Genomic DNA, 8,310 nt, shown 5'->3' on the forward strand with positions numbered 1-8,310 from the left:
TTAACAAATCACAAGAACTGTATCCTGCTCGGCTGTGTCTTCAATTGGGGTCCAACCTCCTACTTGTCCTGCCTCAGCACTCTGCAATTGAGACAGAGATTACATTTGAAAATAGAACAGCAACATCTATTTCCTGACACAATGCTTGCTGTGAACAGTATGTTGCGCCGAGGTGCACCAGGTTCACAGCCTGGACACAGAATTACCAAAAATGCATTTGGCACGTCCCTGCGGCACTGGATTCACAAAGTATTTTAAACATTTTCATATATGCTAAGTATGGTGCTGAGACTTAAATTCAGTTTACATGCTATCATGATGTAACAACACCTTCTCCTGTCTGTCTGGTTCTGGAAGCTGAACTTGATTTTTGGTTCTTCTTTTGCAGGAATTACACTGTGGGACCGTGATGACCTGATAAAATATATACATGAAAGACCTCAGAACCATAATGATTTTGAGATAGTTGCATCTGAATCAATTGAGGACAAATCTTCAGCACTAAACGTTGAAGCTTCCCTGAAGGCAAGTTTCTTGAGTGGACTGGTTGAGGTTGATGGATCGGCCAAATACCTGAACGACAGTAAGATTTCCAAAAATCAGGCCAGAGTAACTCTGAAGTACAAGGCTACCACAAAGGTCCAGGAACTGTCGATGAATCACCTTGGAAGAGACAATATGAAGCATTCATATGTCTTTGATAAAGGATTAGCAACACATGTAGTCACAGCCATTCTTTATGGGGCACAAGCCTTCTTTGTCTTTGACCGTGAGGTTTCTGAAGAGGAAGATCATCAAGACATTGAGGGGAACTTGAAGGTGATGATCAAGAAGTTTCCCTGCCTTGCTATAGAGGGTGAAGGTTCCCTGAAACTGGAAGACAAGGACAGAGCAAATGTTGAGAAATTCTCCTGCAGATTCTTTGGAGACTTTGCTCTTGAAAAAAGTCCTGTGTCCTTTCAGGATGCAGTAGAAGTCTACCAAAGCCTGCCAAGATTACTGGGAGCCAACGGAGAAAAGGCTGTACCGATGAAAGTCTGGCTGTTGCCACTGACAAGTTTAGATTCTTCTGCTGCAAAACTGGTCCGTCAGATAAGTATAGGATTAGTTCAGGAATCACAGAGAGTCCTGGAGGACTTCAGTGAGCTGGAAATGAGGTGCAATGACACAATGAGAACCACCACCGCACAGCAGTTCCCACAGATTGGCAAAAAGATTAAAAGCTTTAAAGAGATGTGCTCTGAGTTCAAGCTGGGATTCCAACAAAACTTGGCAAAGAAACTTCCATCAATCCGAGGAGGAGGAGAAGAGGAGGCTGTGCTCGCAGAGATCCTGAAGAAGAGACATTCTTCTCCTTTCAACAGCAAAGACCTGAACGAGTGGATGGACTGTAAAGAGAGAGAAGTCTACACCTTAATGTCTTTAACCAACAAGATGAAAAACACCACAATCATCACGTCTCAAAACACCTGTACAGGGAAACCCTCAGTGCAGAGCATGCTGTGTGTTTTGTTTTCACCTCCCTGGGAAGTGCTGAACCGTACCTCTCAGCTTTATCTAACTACTTAAAACAAACACCCGAACCAGACGACCCTCAAGATGTAGAGAAGGAACATTGGTTCACCTCAAAAGAAATAACAGATGCAATGAGGAATAAAGCAACGCTCTTCAGTGACTTTGCAGAGGCCAACAAGGAGAACAAGAACATAAAGTTCCTGACAGTGGGATTAACAAATGAGACACAGAAAGGTTCAAGCATCTACCTTTATGAAGGCGCCTTTTCTGTCAATAAGAACTTTGAGCCGCCTTCAAAGCCTGAAACAGTAACAGCAAGTGACATAAAGCACAACAGTGTGACACTGAAGATTTCTGCGCCCAGATTTGGAGCAGAGAACATCACCTCCTACTCTGTAGAGTACTGTGTCAGAGGAGAGGATGGATGGCAACAAGAGACAGCATCAAAAGCTGGAGAAGTCACAGTGAGCCATCTGAGTCCTAACACAGAGTATATGTTCAGATGCAGAGCAGTGACCTCAGCAGGTTTGGGCCGGCCAATGAAGCCAGTGGTTCCATTAAAACCTTACCTACTACTAAAACCTGCTCAAGTCTTTCTGATTCTGTTAAAGAAAAAAGCACATTGTTAGAACCCCAGACCGGTCCTGTCCCTGTTTATAAAATCCCCCTGAAAGATGAACGAATCAGTGTCCCTGGCTGCAGGAGTTTCAGTTTTGGGGAAGAGTCCACTAAACCTAATCGCACCATCATGCTTCTGGGAGCAACTGGAGCTGGGAAGTCAACTCTCATCAATGGGATGATCAATTACATTCTAGGTGTCGAATGGGAGGATTCATATCGGTTTAAGTTAATTGATGAGGGTCAGTCGACGTCACAGGCTGAAAGCCAGACTTCTGAAGTCTCTGTGTACAAAATCAACCACCAGGAGGGTTTTAGAACAGAATACTCTCTGACCATTGTTGACACTCCAGAGTTTGGAGATACAAGAGGCATAATAAGAGATGAGAGCATCACAGAACAGTTGTGTAATCTCTTCTCTGCTGAGCTTGGTGTCAGTGAAATTGACGCTGTGTGTTTTGTAGCTCAGGCTTCTTTAGCTCAACTCACACCAACACAGAAATATGTGTTTGACTCCATACTCTCAATCTTTGGCAAAGATGTGGCAGAAAACATCAGGGTTCTGGTGACATTCGCAGACGGCCAGCGTCCACCAGTTCTAGAGGCAATCAATGCTTCAGGTGTCCCATGTCCTAAAACAAGAGACGGGCTGCCAGTTCACTTCAAATTCAACAACTCAGCTTTGTTTGCAGACAACAAGTCATCTGCAGCAGGCAGCATGAGTGGGGATGATGAGGATGAAGATGGAGGCTTTGATCAGATGTGTTGGAACATGGGGACAAAAAGCATGAAGAGATTCTTTGCTGCTTTGAATCAAATAGAAACCAAAAGCTTGACATTGACAAAGCAGGTCCTCAAAGAAAGAAAGCAGCTCGAGAATTCAGTTGAAAACCTACAAAAGCAGGTTAAAGTTCAGTTAGCCAAGCTTCAGGAGATAAAAGAGACAAGTGAAATACTAAAAGAGCACGAGGCAGAGATGAAAAGAAACAAGAACTTTGAGTTTGAAGTCACTGTCAAAGCCTTTTCAAGTAGATTTTTCTGGTACTGGAAATTATCACCAACTGTCAGCAGTGTCATGTCACCTGTCACTATCCCTGTGCATGTGCAAATGATGCAATTAAGACACTGTGTTGCAATGGGATCAGATGGACGCTGTACTGTGTGTCCAGGCAAATGTTACTGGAATGTACATTTTAATCAGAAGTACAGATGGGAGTATAAGGAAGTAAAAGAAAAACGAACAGTAAATGAGCTGAAAGAAAAGTACCTGAAAGCCTCAGAGGCTAAGAGACCTGTTCAGGCACTGATTGATAAACTGAAGGCTGAATATGATGATGTGCAGACTAGCGTGGTGAACCTGATGAAGAAGTCTTCTGAGTGTTTAAACAGACTTAAAGAGATAGAACTGAAGCCAAATCCTCTCTCCACTCCAGAGTACATCGACATGCTGATTGAGGGAGAGAAATCTGAGGCCAAGCCAGGCTGGAAGAAACGAGTTCAGTCCCTGATAATTTGGAGAGAACAAAATGAGATCATAGCTAAAATAGAAAGAGGAGAGAAACTCTTCTAGATTCCATACTGATCAGGAATCTTTGTGTCAAAACTAAAAAAAACCAAGACCTGACCAAATATCAAAGACAAAGAGAGATCCATTCAGACCCAGATACCAAAGAACCAAACAGGACAGAGAGTGATGTACTGAGACAGAGTCTCCACACTGAGACACCGACACTTCAGTTATTCTGAACAAAAGCTCAAGTAGAAATGTGTTCGACATAAAGAGAGAAGCTGCTAACTCGTTTGTACACATTTTGTGCTGGAAGCATTAACTGGACAACTTCCTGCCACCATTAACACCAGTGTCACAGTTTAAACCTGCAGCTTTATTAACTCAGCAAACCTGAGAATTAAATAGTATTTTTATTTTATCTATTTTGACAATCTAAATATAACTGTTCATAAAGTGTTTAGATATATAGATTTGCATTGTTCAGTACGGCTTTGTAAACAGGAATATCAGCTTCTTACTCAGTTGTTCTGCTCTTCTATTATTTTCTTTGAGTTTTGAAAAAGGTGGTTAATGTGAATAATGATAATGACTTGTTATGCTGATGTGTATTGAATTACATGTTATTGTTGTGTTGTAATAACCGGTGTAAAATGCTCTGATAGTACATTAAGATAGTTCCCCTTGCTTGCTCACTACTCAAGAATGTCTGTTGTGTAAAAACAGCTGACGCTAATCTCTTTTGTAAACAGTAAGATGAGAGCATTCATTAATGTTCTGACCATGTTTCATAAATTTAATGTGTCCATGGAACGGCCAAAGAGGGGACTGATTTGACCTTTATGCATTCTGATGATCATATCATTTACTTTGTGTACTTATATTCATTTTACTGTCCACTATGTGTACCAGTGTTTCAGCTATAATGAACATCTGTGAGATAGTTTTATCTTCTGCCTACTGTTCCTGTGAGAACTTGAGTATCATAGCTGAGAACAGCTTTCTCGTAGACTCCAGTTATCTCCTGCATTAAATCCATAAGTTATCCAGATGCTGTGGAGTCTGAGTCCTCTGGACCAGCTGACTTTGTTACACTACTTTTTTCGTACTTTAATAAAACTCACAAAGACAACTGTTTGTTGTAACTTCTTTATTTGCTCTACACAAGGACATAAACGATTCCTACCACAGTTTCAGATAAGAACTGTTTTACATACAAGTTTAAATACAACTTTACATGCAGAACATCAGAATTAGAAATACTTTATTGATCCCAGAGGGGAAATTGTTGTGGTACAGATGCTCAGGTTGTCAATAAAGAAAGTAGAAGTAATAATATAAATCTAAATTATAAAAAGGTTTGGAAACATGTACAGTACTGTAAGTGTAATGGAGAAATAGTAATAATAATGAGTAAAGATAATGTTGAGAGCTTTAGTGAATATAAATCCTTAAACAATTCAGTATTGAGACAGAATAAACCAGAATATTGCACATTAGTGTTTTGAGTGTCCGACTCTCTGAGGGAGGAGCTACAGAGTCTGATGGCCACAGCCAGGAACGACTTCCTGTGGTGCATTTTGCAGGGACGAGTCCTGCACTGAACCTACTCCTGTGTTTGTTAAAACATAAAATACATTCAACTAGCGGTTCCCAACCTGGGGGTCGGGCCCAAGAGGTCGCAGGATAACGAGAGAGAAGCAGTTAGTTTGAGGATTTTTCACAGAGCTTAATGAGAACAGTATTTAAAATATGTTGTAGATATGCTCTCAAGTTTCTCAACATAAATCTGACGGATGTGAAAAGATTATTAAGGGAGGAAAGAAGAAGAACAACTTCCTACACAAAACCTTTATTCCACTCTCGAGTTTTTAAAAGGAAATACCAACAGTAATGCACCTGAGTGCTTAAACAAATTAACAACTGAACGTCAAAAATAGTTTATAAAAACGACCAAAAAGCCGATCACACAAGCAGATATCACTTTGTTTTAGAGGTCACATGATGAAAAGGTCATGAAGAAGTGGATTTAAACCCCCAAACAGTCTGGAGCAGCTCCAACAGTAAAATGCAGCTCTAACATTGATCAGTATTAATAATCTGTTAATGAAATATATAATAACAAAACAGTGACAAAGGCGGTCCTGCTGCACAGTGAGTCATATTTATGATAAGACTTCTGTGTTTGTACTGAAGTAGCATTTTGAATGCAGCATTAGTGGATGTAGTACCGAGTTTTTACATGAAAAATGCAGAATAACTATCAACTAATATTTATAAAATAGAAAACATTGTTATGGATCAAACTCTCAAACTGCTGCTAACTGTAGCTGCCGTTAGCTAGTTAGCTCAGTTTGCCATCCTGTTAGCCGACCCGGACTGGGAGCTCAGAGCCTGTGTTGTTGGATATTTAGGGAATTTGGAATATTAGTTATTATAATTATTTATTTATTTTGTACTTTGTACTATTTGTAAGTATAGGTACAGGACTTTGTATTTGTATTTTTGTTATTTATCATAGAAATTTGTTGATGTTAGACCTATATTGTATTATTTAAAATATTTTTTAAACCAATTTTTTGAAGATATTATCTTCATATTTATTATTTATATTTAAATTATCTATTTCATTTTGCTATTTTAAGTTTTTCTTGTTTTTACAAATTTTTATTCTTGTTATATTTTTGCTTTGAATAAGAGTTGCATATCACAGTCACATTCAAGACACATTAAACACTGATTAAAGTGTAAATCTGTAGCACATAAAGCTCATTTTAAAAACAGGTGGTCTGGAGCAGTTTTTAGGTCTCACTTTATTTTTAAAAAAAAAAGCAGTGTCCTCACCAACTTATCAAAAGGATTGTTCAGATTAACGTGTTCACAGCACATTTGTTAATCTGGAGTGTCCTTTATTCAGATATTCAGACTGTCGGGGCTCCACATCCGTCTGTCCAGATGTTAGCAGAGGTTTAATGTGGGTGGTGATGGAACAGTGGATAAGACACATACCTTTGGTGTGAGAGACTCGTACAGTTGTTTTGGATAAAAGCCTCTGCTGAATGAATAAATGCAAAATGCAATGCTTCATGATACCAGCAGGACTGAAGTAAATAATGTTCATATTGTATATATGAACTCTAGATAGATATGAACTCTGTAGATATGAACTCTAGATATAACTCTAATGTTTAAAGAGCTCATATTCTGCTTTTTCCCTCTCCTTTATTGTGTTATAAATCTTTTTTGTGCATGTAATAGGTTTGCAAAGTGAAAAAGCCCAAAGTAGTGGTAGTAAAGAAAACTCTGCTCCTGAACTGCCTGAAAACAGCGCCATTGTAGTCCAGCCTCTTTTTCCATTACTGTGTTACCTTCTCTGCTTCTGATTGGCTAGTAGTCCTTAACTAGGCGCATGTGCAACTCCCAACAAAGATCATTTAGAGACAAGATGTATCACTCCGTAGCTAAAACGAAGCCTTCAATATAGGGTGAAAAGAGGAGCTGCAGCAATGTGCAGTCTGACAAAAATATGGTGTTTTTTGAAAATGAAACCATGTGAACCTGTTCTGGTACAACCTCTGAATAAGATTGTGAACCTGAAAATGAGCAGAACACCACTTCTTTAAGACTTGTGAAAGTGTTCACCTTCTCCGTTAAAACCTGTAAATGTCCTCACCAAGAAAAAAACAATGGAAACATTTTTATTTCCTTAAATAAGAACAACAGTCAAAGTTTAAATTAGTAGTATCACCTGCACTAGTAGTATTTCCACGTATTTATCCTAGACATTTACAGAAAATTTCAGAAAGTGAGATATCATTTTCATCAAATATGTTGATGATGTGTTTTTAGTTCATAAATAATTCTTAAAGTTTATCTCAGCATCACTACCTACTACTGAATGACAGCTGAACATCTGTTTTTTGTTTTGTTTTTATATTTCAGTATAGATATGTAGAGCGCCTGGATAGCTCAGTGGTTCATGCCACTGACTTTGGTACAGGTGATCGTGGGATTCCCAGTCAGGGCAGAGCAGGATCCAACGGTCAAGGTTGCCAAGGCTAAGTCACAAAGTACCCTCTGAAGGTCTGCTAGAAGCAGCACTACTCTGCTAAAACCATACTGATACACCACAGCAACAGTACTCCCAGAGATGTTTGGCTAGAAGATGAACGCCATAATTCACAAAGAGTATTAGGTGCAGAAGGCCAGAAGTCAAAGTTAAGGCTTGGCATCTAGGAGGAGGAAGAACCTTCATGGACAGACAGACCTGTACCACTGAAAGGTAGAAGAAGTGGCTGATATCAAGAAATCCTACCTGTGGCTAGAAAAGGCTGGACTGAAGGACAGCACAGAAGTGTCATAGCTGTCATAGTGTACAGGAACATCTGCCATGAGGATGGGCTGGAAGGTCAAAATGGAAGACGCCTCCTAAAATAGGTTAGAATGCCAGAGCTAAGATCCTGTGGGACTTCAAGATCCAGACTGACAAACTGGTGATGGCTAACCAACCAGACATCGTGTTGATCGACAAACAGCAGAAGAAGGGAGCAGTGATAGGAGGAGTGATCCCAAGCGGCAGCAACATCAAGAAGAAGCTTGAAAAATACAAAGGGCTAAAGGGGAGCTAGAAAAGATGTGGAGAGCAAAAACAACAGTGGTGCCAGTGGTAA

Source organism: Micropterus salmoides, unplaced genomic scaffold, assembly GCF_014851395.1.
Source record: "Micropterus salmoides isolate LMB-PRFRI ecotype aquatic unplaced genomic scaffold, ASM1485139v1 Ms_hic_scaffold_14, whole genome shotgun sequence".
Lineage (NCBI taxonomy): Eukaryota > Metazoa > Chordata > Actinopteri > Centrarchiformes > Centrarchidae > Micropterus > Micropterus salmoides.